Source organism: Drosophila subpulchrella, unplaced genomic scaffold (assembly GCF_014743375.2).
Source record: "Drosophila subpulchrella strain 33 F10 #4 breed RU33 unplaced genomic scaffold, RU_Dsub_v1.1 Primary Assembly Seq391, whole genome shotgun sequence".
In the NCBI taxonomy this organism is placed as follows: domain Eukaryota; kingdom Metazoa; phylum Arthropoda; class Insecta; order Diptera; family Drosophilidae; genus Drosophila; species Drosophila subpulchrella.
In genome coordinates, this window is record NW_023665613.1 from 154,881 (window position 1) to 172,192 (window position 17,312).

Here is a 17,312-nt window from a genome sequence, read left to right on the forward strand (position 1 = left end):
CATTGAAATGTGAATGCATTGTATGGATATGGCATATAAATGCCATATATATAGAAATAAATTGTATATCAATGATATAACAATTATAAACCTAGTGAGGGGCGGCACTAGTGAATGAATCGTATGGATATGGCTTATAGGTATAATACCTATAAGGCATAATAATGTATAATATAATAAATATACATTAAGATATGAATGGATTGTATAAATATGGCATAGAAATGCCATATACATAAGAATAAATGGTAGAATTTACCCATATATCACTGAAACACGATATATAAACCTAGTGATAGCTGGCACTAGTACTGTAAACAGGCACGCAATAGTGCGTGGGGTAAAAAACTACTATAGGGAGGTGGTCGTTGGCGGGCCCCTCCTCGTATTGGTCAAAACTTATGTTATGCATATGAATTTGTCAATACTATATAGAACGCCAAGCATATCCATATAAACTATGGATATGCATAGAAATCCATACAAAAGTAAAAAAAAATTATGTATAGAAAAATATACATATATTTATATAAGTGAATCGTATGGATATGGCTTATAGGTATAATACCTATAAGGCATAATAATGTATAACAAGTAAATATACATTGAAATGTGAATGCATTGTATGGATATGGCATATAAATGCCATATATATAGAAATAAATTGTATATCAATGATATAACAATTATAAACCTAGTGAGGGGCGGCACTAGTGAATGAATCGTATGGATATGGCTTATAGGTATAATACCTATAAGGCATAATAATGTATAATATAATAAATATACATTAAGATATGAATGGATTGTATAAATATGGCATAGAAATGCCATATACATAAGAATAAATGGTAGAATTTACCCATATATCACTGAAACACGATATATAAACCTAGTGATAGCTGGCACTAGTACTGTAAACAGGCACGCAATAGTGCGTGGGGTAAAAAACTACTATAGGGAGGTGGTCGTTGGCGGGCCCCTCCTCGTATTGGTCAAAACTTATGTTATGCATATGAATTTGTCAATACTATATAGAACGCCAAGCATATCCATATAAACTATGGATATGCATAGAAAACCATACAAAAGTAAAAAAAAATTATGTATAGAAAAATATACATATATTTATATAAGTGAATCGTATGGATATGGCTTATAGGTATAATACCTATAAGGCATAATAATGTATAACAAGTAAATATACATTGAAATGTGAATGCATTGTATGGATATGGCATATAAATGCCATATATATAGAAATAAATTGTATATCAATGATATAACAATTATAAACCTAGTGAGGGGCGGCACTAGTGAATGAATCGTATGGATATGGCTTATAGGTATAATACCTATAAGGCATAATAATGTATAATATAATAAATATACATTAAGATATGAATGGATTGTATAAATATGGCATAGAAATGCCATATACATAAGAATAAATGGTAGAATTTACCCATATATCACTGAAACACGATATATAAACCTAGTGATAGCTGGCACTAGTACTGTAAACAGGCACGCAATAGTGCGTGGGGTAAAAAACTACTATAGGGAGGTGGTCGTTGGCGGGCCCCTCCTCGTATTGGTCAAAACTTATGTTATGCATATGAATTTGTCAATACTATATAGAACGCCAAGCATATCCATATAAACTATGGATATGCATAGAAAACCATACAAAAGTAAAAAAAAATTATGTATAGAAAAATATACATATATTTATATAAGTGAATCGTATGGATATGGCTTATAGGTATAATACCTATAAGGCATAATAATGTATAACAAGTAAATATACATTGAAATGTGAATGCATTGTATGGATATGGCATATAAATGCCATATATATAGAAATAAATTGTATATCAATGATATAACAATTATAAACCTAGTGAGGGGCGGCACTAGTGAATGAATCGTATGGATATGGCTTATAGGTATAATACCTATAAGGCATAATAATGTATAATATAATAAATATACATTAAGATATGAATGGATTGTATAAATATGGCATAGAAATGCCATATACATAAGAATAAATGGTAGAATTTACCCATATATCACTGAAACACGATATATAAACCTAGTGATAGCTGGCACTAGTACTGTAAACAGGCACGCAATAGTGCGTGGGGTAAAAAACTACTATAGGGAGGTGGTCGTTGGCGGGCCCCTCCTCGTATTGGTCAAAACTTATGTTATGCATATGAATTTGTCAATACTATATAGAACGCCAAGCATATCCATATAAACTATGGATATGCATAGAAATCCATACAAAAGTAAAAAAAAATTATGTATAGAAAAATATACATATATTTATATAAGTGAATCGTATGGATATGGCTTATAGGTATAATACCTATAAGGCATAATAATGTATAACAAGTAAATATACATTGAAATGTGAATGCATTGTATGGATATGGCATATAAATGCCATATATATAGAAATAAATTGTATATCAATGATATAACAATTATAAACCTAGTGAGGGGCGGCACTAGTGAATGAATCGTATGGATATGGCTTATAGGTATAATACCTATAAGGCATAATAATGTATAATATAATAAATATACATTAAGATATGAATGGATTGTATAAATATGGCATAGAAATGCCATATACATAAGAATAAATGGTAGAATTTACCCATATATCACTGAAACACGATATATAAACCTAGTGATAGCTGGCACTAGTACTGTAAACAGGCACGCAATAGTGCGTGGGGTAAAAAACTACTATAGGGAGGTGGTCGTTGGCGGGCCCCTCCTCGTATTGGTCAAAACTTATGTTATGCATATGAATTTGTCAATACTATATAGAACGCCAAGCATATCCATATAAACTATGGATATGCATAGAAATCCATACAAAAGTAAAAAAAAATTATGTATAGAAAAATATACATATATTTATATAAGTGAATCGTATGGATATGGCTTATAGGTATAATACCTATAAGGCATAATAATGTATAACAAGTAAATATACATTGAAATGTGAATGCATTGTATGGATATGGCATATAAATGCCATATATATAGAAATAAATTGTATATCAATGATATAACAATTATAAACCTAGTGAGGGGCGGCACTAGTGAATGAATCGTATGGATATGGCTTATAGGTATAATACCTATAAGGCATAATAATGTATAATATAATAAATATACATTAAGATATGAATGGATTGTATAAATATGGCATAGAAATGCCATATACATAAGAATAAATGGTAGAATTTACCCATATATCACTGAAACATGATATATAAACCTAGTGATAGCTGGCACTAGTACTGTAAACAGGCACGCAGTAGTGCGTGGGGTAAAAAACTACTATAGGGAGGTGGTCGTTGGCGGGCCCCTCCTCGTATTGGTCAAAACTTATGTTATGCGTAAACATATGATTTTGTCAATACTATAAAGAAAACTTGTTTTGTACATACAAAACTAAATGAATTATATGGATATTGAAAAATAAATGGCATTATATCCATATAATGAAAATATACTTGTATTCTCTTATTATAAGAGAGAATACCGTATAGTTGGTTGGCAAAGACAATTGAAAATACCCGAATTGCAGATGATGGGTTCAAAAACTACTATAGGGTGGTGTAGCAAATAATATGAAGATGATATATCCATATAATGGATATACACTAGTATTCTCTTATTATAATAGAGAATACCATATAAATGGTTGGCAAAGACAATTGAAAATACCCGAATTGAAGTTGACGGGTTCAAAAACTATTATAGGGTGATGTAGCAAATAAAATAATGAAGATATATCCATATAATGGAATTATATGTGTATTCTCTTATTATATGAGAGAGTACCAAACGGTTGATTGGCAAAGACAATTGAAAATACCCGAATTAAAGATATTGGGTCCAAAAACTACTATAGGATGGTCAATGGGCCGGCCATCTACTATTGACGTGACAAAATACTGTCTGTCGGTAGAGAAGATATTAATCCGTCAAATTTGTTTCTTTATTCATTTATGAATATGAGACTTGGCTCCACGGTTAATATTTTAAGCCCAAAGATAATAATGTTGAAACAAAGGCCAAGGTTTCTATTATACATAGAATAACAAATTGTTTCCGAACTTTATCGTTAATCCAAATAAATAATTACAATTGAGGCAGGCTAATAATGATATATATTTTGTATTGATAATCTTGATATATATGTATATTGGTCTGCCATTATCACATACTGAGTTATGTGATAATTCCCTGCGGGGATAAATTAAAAGAGGTGTCCCTATATTAAAAGAAAATAATATATATATATATTATTTTTTCTAACGTACATATCATATATGCGCTCGGTTTTATATTATATATTACCAAAGAGTCTTATATGAATATATACAGATAAATTTTAAATTTATCATCAAAATACAAATGATTTAATTCAATATTTTATATTGGTTAAACAAAAATTGTACATGTGTGGATACAATAATGACGTATGTCGAACAAAAAAGATATTTTAGAATGAAATATGCAAATATAAAGAAAATTATTACGTATTACGAAAAAAAATATTGTGTTTTTAACATCAATAATTAAAAAACTTGTTATTATTAGTGGCGGAACAAGTATATATTGTGAAAACAACAAACGTATACGAATGCTATATAAAAATGGCCGTATTCGATAGAAAACAATCTATAAAATTTATATTGCTAATTTCTATTCAAAAATATGAATGAAATATGAATAAAAACATTATTCTGGTTGATCCTGCCAGTAGTTATATGCTTGTCTCAAAGATTAAGCCATGCATGTCTAAGTACACACGAATTAAAAGTGAAACCGCAAAAGGCTCATTATATCAGTTATGGTTCCTTAGATCGTTAACAGTTACTTGGATAACTGTGGTAATTCTAGAGCTAATACATGCAATTAAAACATGAACCTTATGGGACATGTGCTTTTATTAGGCTAAAACCAAGCGATCGCAAGATCGTTATATTGGTTGAACTCTAGATAACATGCAGATCGTATGGTCTTGTACCGACGACAGATCTTTCAAATGTCTGCCCTATCAACTTTTGATGGTAGTATCTAGGACTACCATGGTTGCAACGGGTAACGGGGAATCAGGGTTCGATTCCGGAGAGGGAGCCTGAGAAACGGCTACCACATCTAAGGAAGGCAGCAGGCGCGTAAATTACCCACTCCCAGCTCGGGGAGGTAGTGACGAAAAATAACAATACAGGACTCATATCCGAGGCCCTGTAATTGGAATGAGTACACTTTAAATCCTTTAACAAGGACCAATTGGAGGGCAAGTCTGGTGCCAGCAGCCGCGGTAATTCCAGCTCCAATAGCGTATATTAAAGTTGTTGCGGTTAAAACGTTCGTAGTTGAACTTGTGCTTCATACGGGTAGTACAACTTACAATTGTGGTTAGTACTATACCTTTATGTATGTAAGCGTATTACCGGTGGAGTTCTTACATGTGCTTAGATACTTGTATTTTTTCATATGTTCCTCCTATTTAAAAACCTGCATTAGTGCTCTTAAACGAGTGTTATTGTGGGCCGGTACAATTACTTTGAACAAATTAGAGTGCTTAAAGCAGGCTTCAAATGCCTGAATATTCTGTGCATGGGATAATGAAATAAGACCTCTGTTCTGCTTTCATTGGTTTTCAGATCAAGAGGTAATGATTAATAGAAGCAGTTTGGGGGCATTAGTATTACGACGCGAGAGGTGAAATTCTTGGACCGTCGTAAGACTAACTTAAGCGAAAGCATTTGCCAAAGATGTTTTCATTAATCAAGAACGAAAGTTAGAGGTTCGAAGGCGATCAGATACCGCCCTAGTTCTAACCATAAACGATGCCAGCTAGCAATTGGGTGTAGCTACTTTTATGGCTCTCTCAGTCGCTTCCCGGGAAACCAAAGCTTTTGGGCTCCGGGGGAAGTATGGTTGCAAAGCTGAAACTTAAAGGAATTGACGGAAGGGCACCACCAGGAGTGGAGCCTGCGGCTTAATTTGACTCAACACGGGAAAACTTACCAGGTCCGAACATAAGTGTGTAAGACAGATTGATAGCTCTTTCTCGAATCTATGGGTGGTGGTGCATGGCCGTTCTTAGTTCGTGGAGTGATTTGTCTGGTTAATTCCGATAACGAACGAGACTCAAATATATTAAATAGATATCTTCAGGATTATGGTGTTGAAGCTTATATAGCCTTCATTCATGGTGGCAGTAAAATGTTTATTGTGTTTGAATGTGTTTATATAAGTGGAGCCGTACCTGTTGGTTTGTCCCATTATAAGGACACTAGCTTCTTAAATGGACAAATTGCGTCTAGCAATAATGAGATTGAGCAATAACAGGTCTGTGATGCCCTTAGATGTCCTGGGCTGCACGCGCGCTACAATGAAAGTATCAACGTGTATTTCCTAGACCGAGAGGTCCGGGTAAACCGCTGAACCACTTTCATGCTTGGGATTGTGAACTGAAACTGTTCACATGAACTTGGAATTCCCAGTAAGTGTGAGTCATTAACTCGCATTGATTACGTCCCTGCCCTTTGTACACACCGCCCGTCGCTACTACCGATTGAATTATTTAGTGAGGTCTCCGGACGTGATCACTGTGACGCCTTGTGTGTTACGGTTGTTTCGCAAAAGTTGACCGAACTTGATTATTTAGAGGAAGTAAAAGTCGTAACAAGGTTTCCGTAGGTGAACCTGCGGAAGGATCATTATTGTTTAATATCCTTACCGTTAATAAAAAAATTTGTTTTTATTATAATAATATAATATATTATAGTAATACAAATAAAATATAAATTGCCAAAAATATGATCTTTTATAGATCAAATATAAAATTTCGAACAAGCAAATCGAAATAATAATTGTAATAATAAATATATTATTGCATTAAATAAGAGATAAATAAATAAGCAAAAGCAAACAAATAACAAATTCGAACAAGCAAATCGAAATTATTAAATTTATTTAATATTATTATTATATTGTATATTAAATGCAATTAATTAATAAAACACTGTGTGTATATGGACCATAATATACACGCGTTGCGATATGTATTGTTCATCTCAGTTATGCGCATACATTGGATAATGCAACAACCTAAAATGTACAATGTTGTACCTGATTATTACAGGTTAATGTTTTATATAAATTTCAATATATATCGCTAAAAAAAAGTATTAATACCGTAAATGCCATTTAAAAAATACTTGATATATTATTGGTTATATGAAACTAAGACATTTCGCAGCATTCGTTTTAGGTATAAAAATCAATTTATTGAAGGAATTGATATATGCCAGTAAAATGGTGTATTTTTAATTTCTTTCAATAAAAACATATATGACAAAATTACCAAACCAATATATAAAACTCTAAGCGGTGGATCACTCGGCTCATGGGTCGATGAAGAACGCAGCAAACTGTGCGTCATCGTGTGAACTGCAGGACACATGAACATCGACATTTTGAACGCATATCGCAGTCCATGCTGTTATGTACTTTAATTAATTTTATAGTGCTGCTTGGACTACATATGGTTGAGGGTTGTAAGACTATGCTAATTAAGTTGTTTATATAAATTTTATAATGAAATTTTATAAGCATATGGTATATTATTGGATAATAATAATTTAATTATTATATTATTCATAATATTAACAAATATATGAAAAACATTATCTCACATTAGTAAATAATTTGAATGTGAAAAACGAAGAGAAATATTTTCTTTTTCAATCAAATAATACTGAGAAATGTCTAGCATAAAAAATTTATCTAGAATTGTCTCTTATTAAAGATTAGTAAATAGAAAGCCGTTGACAATATTATTATTCTTCGTTGATTCGTTAGACCAAACAAATGCCATACAAATATATAAAATATATAACGAATTTAATAAAATGTTTTATCATTATATATAAAGAATTAATTGCAAAAAAAGTTATACACAACCTCAACTCATATGGGACTACCCCCTGAATTTAAGCATATTAATTAGGGGAGGAAAAGAAACTAACCAGGATTTTCTTAGTAGCGGCGAGCGAAAAGAAATCAGTTCAGCACTAAGTCACTTTGTCTATATGGCAAATGTGAGATGCAGTGTATGGAGCGTCAATATTCTAGTATGAGAAATTAACGATTTAAGTCCTTCTTAAATGAGGCCATTTACCCATAGAGGGTGCCAGGCCCGTATAACGTTAATGATTACTAGATGATGTTTCCAAAGAGTCGTGTTGCTTGATAGTGCAGCACTAAGTGGGTGGTAAACTCCATCTAAAACTAAATATAACCATGAGACCGATAGTAAACAAGTACCGTGAGGGAAAGTTGAAAAGAACTCTGAATAGAGAGTTAAACAGTACGTGAAACTGCTTAGAGGTTAAGCCCGATGAACCTGAATATCCGTTATGGAAAATTCATCATTAAAATTGTAATATTTAAACAATATTATGATAATAGTGTGCATTTTTTCCATATAAGGACATTGTAATCTATTAGCATACAAAATTTATCATAAAATATAACTTATAGTTTATTCAAATTAATTTGCTTGCATTTTAACACAGAATAAATGTTATTAATTTGATAAAGTGCTGATAGATTTATATGAATACAGTGCGTTAATTTTTCGGAATTATATAATGGCATAATTATCATTGATTTTTGTGTTTATTATATGCACTTGTATGATTAACAATGCGAAAGATTCAGGATACCTTCGGGACCCGTCTTGAAACACGGACCAAGGAGTCTAACATATGTGCAAGTTATTGGGATATAAACCTAATAGCGTAATTAACTTGACTAATAATGGGATTAGTTTTTTAACTATTTATAGCTAATTAACACAATCCCGGGGCGTTCTATATAGTTATGTATAATGATATTTATATTATTTATGCCTCTAACTGGAACGTACCTTGAGCATATATGCTGTGACCCGAAAGATGGTGAACTATACTTGATCAGGTTGAAGTCAGGGGAAACCCTGATGGAAGACCGAAACAGTTCTGACGTGCAAATCGATTGTCAGAATTGAGTATAGGGGCGAAAGACCAATCGAACCATCTAGTAGCTGGTTCCTTCCGAAGTTTCCCTCAGGATAGCTGGTGCATTTTAATGTTATATAAAATAATCTTATCTGGTAAAGCGAATGATTAGAGGCCTTAGGGTCGAAACGATCTTAACCTATTCTCAAACTTTAAATGGGTAAGAACCTTAACTTTCTTGATATGAAGTTCAAGGTTATGATATAATGTGCCCAGTGGGCCACTTTTGGTAAGCAGAACTGGCGCTGTGGGATGAACCAAACGTAATGTTACGGTGCCCAAATTAACAACTCATGCAGATACCATGAAAGGCGTTGGTTGCTTAAAACAGCAGGACGGTGATCATGGAAGTCGAAATCCGCTAAGGAGTGTGTAACAACTCACCTGCCGAAGCAACTAGCCCTTAAAATGGATGGCGCTTAAGTTGTATACCTATACATTACCGCTAAAGTAGATGATTTATATTACTTGTGATATAAATTTTGAAACTTTAGTGAGTAGGAAGGTACAATGGTATGCGTAGAAGTGTTTGGCGTAAGCCTGCATGGAGCTGCCATTGGTACAGATCTTGGTGGTAGTAGCAAATAATCGAATGAGACCTTGGAGGACTGAAGTGGAGAAGGGTTTCGTGTGAACAGTGGTTGATCACGAGTTAGTCGGTCCTAAGTTCAAGGCGAAAGCCGAAAATTTTCAAGTAAAACACAAATGCCATACAAATATAATTATATTATATAAATCAAGCTAATTAATATACTTGAATAATTTTGAACGAAAGGGAATACGGTTCCAATTCCGTAACCTGTTGAGTATCCGTTTGTTATTAAATATGGGCCTCGTGCTCATCCTGGCAACAGGAACGACCATAAAGAAGCCGTCGAGAGATATCGGAAGAGTTTTCTTTTCTGTTTTATAGCCGTACTACCATGGAAGTCTTTCGCAGAGAGATATGGTAGATGGGCTAGAAGAGCATGACATATACTGTTGTGTCGATATTTTCTCCTCGGACCTTGAAAATTTATGGTGGGGACACGCAAACTTCTCAACAGGCCGTACCAATATCCGCAGCTGGTCTCCAAGGTGAAGAGTCTCTAGTCGATAGAATAATGTAGGTAAGGGAAGTCGGCAAATTAGATCCGTAACTTCGGGATAAGGATTGGCTCTGAAGATTGAGATAGTCGGGCTTGATTGGGAAACAATAACATGGTTTATGTGCTCGTTCTGGGTAAATAGAGTGTCTGGCATTTATGTTGGTCACTTGTTCCCCGGATAGTTTAGTTACGTAGCCAATTGTGGAACTTTCTTGCTAAAATTTTTAAGAATACTAATTGGGTTAAACCAATTAGTTCTTATTAATTATAACGATTATCAATTAACAATCAATTCAGAACTGGCACGGACTTGGGGAATCCGACTGTCTAATTAAAACAAAGCATTGTGATGGCCCTAGCGGGTGTTGACACAATGTGATTTCTGCCCAGTGCTCTGAATGTCAAAGTGAAGAAATTCAAGTAAGCGCGGGTCAACGGCGGGAGTAACTATGACTCTCTTAAGGTAGCCAAATGCCTCGTCATCTAATTAGTGACGCGCATGAATGGATTAACGAGATTCCTACTGTCCCTATCTACTATCTAGCGAAACCACAGCCAAGGGAACGGGCTTGGAATAATTAGCGGGGAAAGAAGACCCTTTTGAGCTTGACTCTAATCTGGCAGTGTAAGGAGACATAAGAGGTGTAGAATAAGTGGGAGATATTAGACTTCGGTTTGGTATCGCCAATGAAATACCACTACTCTTATTGTTTCCTTACTTACTTGATTAAATGGAACGTGTATCATTTCCTAGCCATTATACGGATATATTTATTATATCTTATGGTATTGGGTTTTGATGCAAGCTTCTTGATCAAAGTATCACGAGTTTGTTATATAATCGCAAACAAATTCTTTAATAAAACGGTGCATTTATGTATTTTTGATTTGAAAATTTGGTATAACTCCAATTACTCAGGTATGATCCAATTCAAGGACATTGCCAGGTAGGGAGTTTGACTGGGGCGGTACATCTCTCAAATAATAACGGAGGTGTCCCAAGGCCAGCTCAGTGCGGACAGAAACCACACATAGAGCAAAAGGGCAAATGCTGACTTGATCTCGGTGTTCAGTACACACAGGGACAGCAAAAGCTCGGCCTATCGATCCTTTTGGTTTAAAGAGTTTTTAACAAGAGGTGTCAGAAAAGTTACCATAGGGATAACTGGCTTGTGGCGGCCAAGCGTTCATAGCGACGTCGCTTTTTGATCCTTCGATGTCGGCTCTTCCTATCATTGTGAAGCAAAATTCACCAAGCGTTGGATTGTTCACCCATGCAAGGGAACGTGAGCTGGGTTTAGACCGTCGTGAGACAGGTTAGTTTTACCCTACTAATGACAAAACGTTGTTGCGACAGCATTCCTGCGTAGTACGAGAGGAACCGCAGGTACGGACCAATGGCACAATACTTGTTCGAGCGAACAGTGGTATGACGCTACGTCCGTTGGATTATGCCTGAACGCCTCTAAGGTCGTATCCGTGCTGGACTGCAATGATAAATAAGGGGCAATTTGCATTGTATGGCTTCTAAACCATTTAAAGTTTATAATTTACTTTATAAACGACAATGGATGTGATGCCAATGTAATTTGTAACATAGTAAATTGGGAGGATCTTTGATCACCTGATGCCGCGCTAGTTACATATAAAAGCATTATTTAATACAATGACAAAGCCTAGAATCAATTGTAAACGACTTTTGTAACAGGCAAGGTGTTGTAAGTGGTTGAGCAGCTGCCATACTGCGATCCACTGAAGCTTATCCTTTGCTTGATGATTCGATAATAAAGATGTTGCAAGCGGGCATAATCATTATGCTTGCTTGCAGCATCGCACGCCACTTTGTTTGTGGTGTGTAAGGTAGGGAAGAAGAAATATAAAAGACCTAAATTGGAAACATCAATATATAAGTAAATATTGAACAAACAAAATGTATCGTCATCTTATTAGTGACGCGATGATAAAGTGGCAAACATATTCCATGTATAAATATTCCTATGGTATTAAAATTCAAGTAAAGAGGACATATATAAAAGTTTGTATATATGGTTCATTCAATGGTAGCAGCGGTTGGTTGGTTGGTGTCTGCTCCTCTTATTGTTCAAAACTTATGTTATGGTAGCAAGTCTATATCGTCATATTATTAGTGACGCGAAAAAGTAGTGGCAAAACATATTCCATGTATAAATAAATATTCCTATGGTATTGAAATTCAAGTAAAGAGGCCATTCAAGTAAAGAGGACTTATATAAATATAAGTATATATAATGGTAGCAGCGCGGTTGGTTGGTTGGTGTGTCTGCTCCTCTTATTGTTCAAAACTTATGTTATGGTAGCAAGACTGTATCGTCATATTATTAGTGACGCGAAAAAGTAGTGGCAAAACATATTCCATGTATAAATATTCCTATGGTATTGAAATTCAACTAAAGAGGACATATAAAATTACTATCAATGGTAGCAGTGGTTGGTTGGTTGGTGGTTGGTTGGCGGCTGCTCCTATTATTGTTCAAGACTTATGTTATGGTAGCAAGTCTGTATCGTCATATTAATTATTAGTGACGCGAAAAAGTAGTGGAAATCATATTCCATGTATAAATAGATTCCTATGGTAATGAAATTTTCAAGTAAAGAGAGGACCATTCAAGTAAGAGGACATATAAAAAGTAAGTATATGTTCCTCCAATGGTAGCAGTGGTTGGTTGGTTGGCGGCTGATCCTCTTATTGTTCAAAACTTATTTTATCAATATGAGTTTGGCAATACAATAAAGAAGACCAATCTAATCCATATAAAACTAAATGTATTATATGGATATGCTTAGGAAACCCATATATTCATAAAAAAAAATTATGTATAGAAAATTATACATATATCTTTTATATAAATGAATCGTATGGATATCGCCTTATGGTAGGTATAATAACTTTTTAAGGCATAATAATGTATAATATAGAAAATATACATTGAAATATAAATGCATTTTTATAGATATGGCGGCATATAAGTGCCATATACACAAGAATAAATAATAGAATTTACCAATATATAATTAAAATGAGATATATAAACCTAGTGAGGGGCTGCACTAGTATATGAATCGTATGGATATGGCTTATAGGTATAATACCTATAAGGCATAATAATGTATAATATAATAAATATAAATTAAGATATGAATGAATTATATAAATATGGCATAGAAATGCCATATACATACATAAGAATAAATGGTAGAATTTACCCATATATCACTGAAACACGATATATAAACCTAATGATAGCTGGCACTAGTACTGTAAACATGCACGCAATAGTGCGTGGGGTAAAAAACTACTATAGGGAGGTGGTCGTTGGCGGGCCCCTCCTCGTATTGGTCAAAACTTATGTTATGCATATGAATTTGTCAATACTATATAGAACGCCAAGCATATCCATATAAACTATGGATATGCATAGAAATCCATACAAAAGTAAAAAAAAATTATGTATAGAAAAATATACATATATTTATATAAGTGAATCGTATGGATATGGCTTATAGGTATAATACCTATAAGGCATAATAATGTATAACAAGTAAATATACATTGAAATGTGAATGCATTGTATGGATATGGCATATAAATGCCATATATATAGAAATAAATTGTATATCAATGATATAACAATTATAAACCTAGTGAGGGGCGGCACTAGTGAATGAATCGTATGGATATGGCTTATAGGTATAATACCTATAAGGCATAATAATGTATAATATAATAAATATACATTAAGATATGAATGGATTGTATAAATATGGCATAGAAATGCCATATACATAAGAATAAATGGTAGAATTTACCCATATATCACTGAAACACGATATATAAACCTAGTGATAGCTGGCACTAGTACTGTAAACAGGCACGCAATAGTGCGTGGGGTAAAAAACTACTATAGGGAGGTGGTCGTTGGCGGGCCCCTCCTCGTATTGGTCAAAACTTATGTTATGCATATGAATTTGTCAATACTATATAGAACGCCAAGCATATCCATATAAACTATGGATATGCATAGAAATCCATACAAAAGTAAAAAAAAATTATGTATAGAAAAATATACATATATTTATATAAGTGAATCGTATGGATATGGCTTATAGGTATAATACCTATAAGGCATAATAATGTATAACAAGTAAATATACATTGAAATGTGAATGCATTGTATGGATATGGCATATAAATGCCATATATATAGAAATAAATTGTATATCAATGATATAACAATTATAAACCTAGTGAGGGGCGGCACTAGTGAATGAATCGTATGGATATGGCTTATAGGTATAATACCTATAAGGCATAATAATGTATAATATAATAAATATACATTAAGATATGAATGGATTGTATAAATATGGCATAGAAATGCCATATACATAAGAATAAATGGTAGAATTTACCCATATATCACTGAAACACGATATATAAACCTAGTGATAGCTGGCACTAGTACTGTAAACAGGCACGCAATAGTGCGTGGGGTAAAAAACTACTATAGGGAGGTGGTCGTTGGCGGGCCCCTCCTCGTATTGGTCAAAACTTATGTTATGCATATGAATTTGTCAATACTATATAGAACGCCAAGCATATCCATATAAACTATGGATATGCATAGAAAACCATACAAAAGTAAAAAAAAATTATGTATAGAAAAATATACATATATTTATATAAGTGAATCGTATGGATATGGCTTATAGGTATAATACCTATAAGGCATAATAATGTATAACAAGTAAATATACATTGAAATGTGAATGCATTGTATGGATATGGCATATAAATGCCATATATATAGAAATAAATTGTATATCAATGATATAACAATTATAAACCTAGTGAGGGGCGGCACTAGTGAATGAATCGTATGGATATGGCTTATAGGTATAATACCTATAAGGCATAATAATGTATAATATAATAAATATACATTAAGATATGAATGGATTGTATAAATATGGCATAGAAATGCCATATACATAAGAATAAATGGTAGAATTTACCCATATATCACTGAAACACGATATATAAACCTAGTGATAGCTGGCACTAGTACTGTAAACAGGCACGCAATAGTGCGTGGGGTAAAAAACTACTATAGGGAGGTGGTCGTTGGCGGGCCCCTCCTCGTATTGGTCAAAACTTATGTTATGCATATGAATTTGTCAATACTATATAGAACGCCAAGCATATCCATATAAACTATGGATATGCATAGAAAACCATACAAAAGTAAAAAAAAATTATGTATAGAAAAATATACATATATTTATATAAGTGAATCGTATGGATATGGCTTATAGGTATAATACCTATAAGGCATAATAATGTATAACAAGTAAATATACATTGAAATGTGAATGCATTGTATGGATATGGCATATAAATGCCATATATATAGAAATAAATTGTATATCAATGATATAACAATTATAAACCTAGTGAGGGGCGGCACTAGTGAATGAATCGTATGGATATGGCTTATAGGTATAATACCTATAAGGCATAATAATGTATAATATAATAAATATACATTAAGATATGAATGGATTGTATAAATATGGCATAGAAATGCCATATACATAAGAATAAATGGTAGAATTTACCCATATATCACTGAAACACGATATATAAACCTAGTGATAGCTGGCACTAGTACTGTAAACAGGCACGCAATAGTGCGTGGGGTAAAAAACTACTATAGGGAGGTGGTCGTTGGCGGGCCCCTCCTCGTATTGGTCAAAACTTATGTTATGCATATGAATTTGTCAATACTATATAGAACGCCAAGCATATCCATATAAACTATGGATATGCATAGAAATCCATACAAAAGTAAAAAAAAATTATGTATAGAAAAATATACATATATTTATATAAGTGAATCGTATGGATATGGCTTATAGGTATAATACCTATAAGGCATAATAATGTATAACAAGTAAATATACATTGAAATGTGAATGCATTGTATGGATATGGCATATAAATGCCATATATATAGAAATAAATTGTATATCAATGATATAACAATTATAAACCTAGTGAGGGGCGGCACTAGTGAATGAATCGTATGGATATGGCTTATAGGTATAATACCTATAAGGCATAATAATGTATAATATAATAAATATACATTAAGATATGAATGGATTGTATAAATATGGCATAGAAATGCCATATACATAAGAATAAATGGTAGAATTTACCCATATATCACTGAAACACGATATATAAACCTAGTGATAGCTGGCACTAGTACTGTAAACAGGCACGCAATAGTGCGTGGGGTAAAAAACTACTATAGGGAGGTGGTCGTTGGCGGGCCCCTCCTCGTATTGGTCAAAACTTATGTTATGCATATGAATTTGTCAATACTATATAGAACGCCAAGCATATCCATATAAACTATGGATATGCATAGAAAACCATACAAAAGTAAAAAAAAATTATGTATAGAAAAATATACATATATTTATATAAGTGAATCGTATGGATATGGCTTATAGGTATAATACCTATAAGGCATAATAATGTATAACAAGTAAATATACATTGAAATGTGAATGCATTGTATGGATATGGCATATAAATGCCATATATATAGAAATAAATTGTATATCAATGATATAACAATTATAAACCTAGTGAGGGGCGGCACTAGTGAATGAATCGTATGGATATGGCTTATAGGTATAATACCTATAAGGCATAATAATGTATAATATAATAAATATACATTAAGATATGAATGGATTGTATAAATATGGCATAGAAATGCCATATACATAAGAATAAATGGTAGAATTTACCCATATATCACTGAAACATGATATATAAACCTAGTGATAGCTGGCACTAGTACTGTAAACAGGCACGCAGTAGTGCGTGGGGTAAAAAACTACTATAGGGAGGTGGTCGTTGGCGGGCCCCTCCTCGTATTGGTCAAAACTTATGTTATGCGTAAACATATGATTTTGTCAATACTATAAAGAAAACTTGTTTTGTACATACAAAACTAAATGAATTATATGGATATTGAAAAATAAATGGCATTATATC

At 33.2% G+C, this 17,312-nt stretch overlaps 3 non-coding genes across 3 annotated transcripts; all 3 read left to right on the top strand.

Annotated features, from left to right (window-relative positions):
- Positions 1–4,778: 4,778 nt before the first annotated feature.
- Positions 4,779–6,773, top strand: LOC119562106. The gene has a single exon (XR_005221679.1). It is a non-coding gene; the product is annotated as a small subunit ribosomal RNA (ribosomal RNA).
- A 659-nt stretch (positions 6,774–7,432) lies between these two features.
- On the top strand, positions 7,433–7,611 carry LOC119562058. Its single transcript, XR_005221644.1, has one exon. It is a non-coding gene; the product is annotated as a 5.8S ribosomal RNA (ribosomal RNA).
- A 401-nt stretch (positions 7,612–8,012) lies between these two features.
- LOC119562043 lies at positions 8,013–11,983 on the top strand. The gene has a single exon (XR_005221633.1). It is a non-coding gene; the product is annotated as a large subunit ribosomal RNA (ribosomal RNA).
- Positions 11,984–17,312: the final 5,329 nt, after the last annotated feature.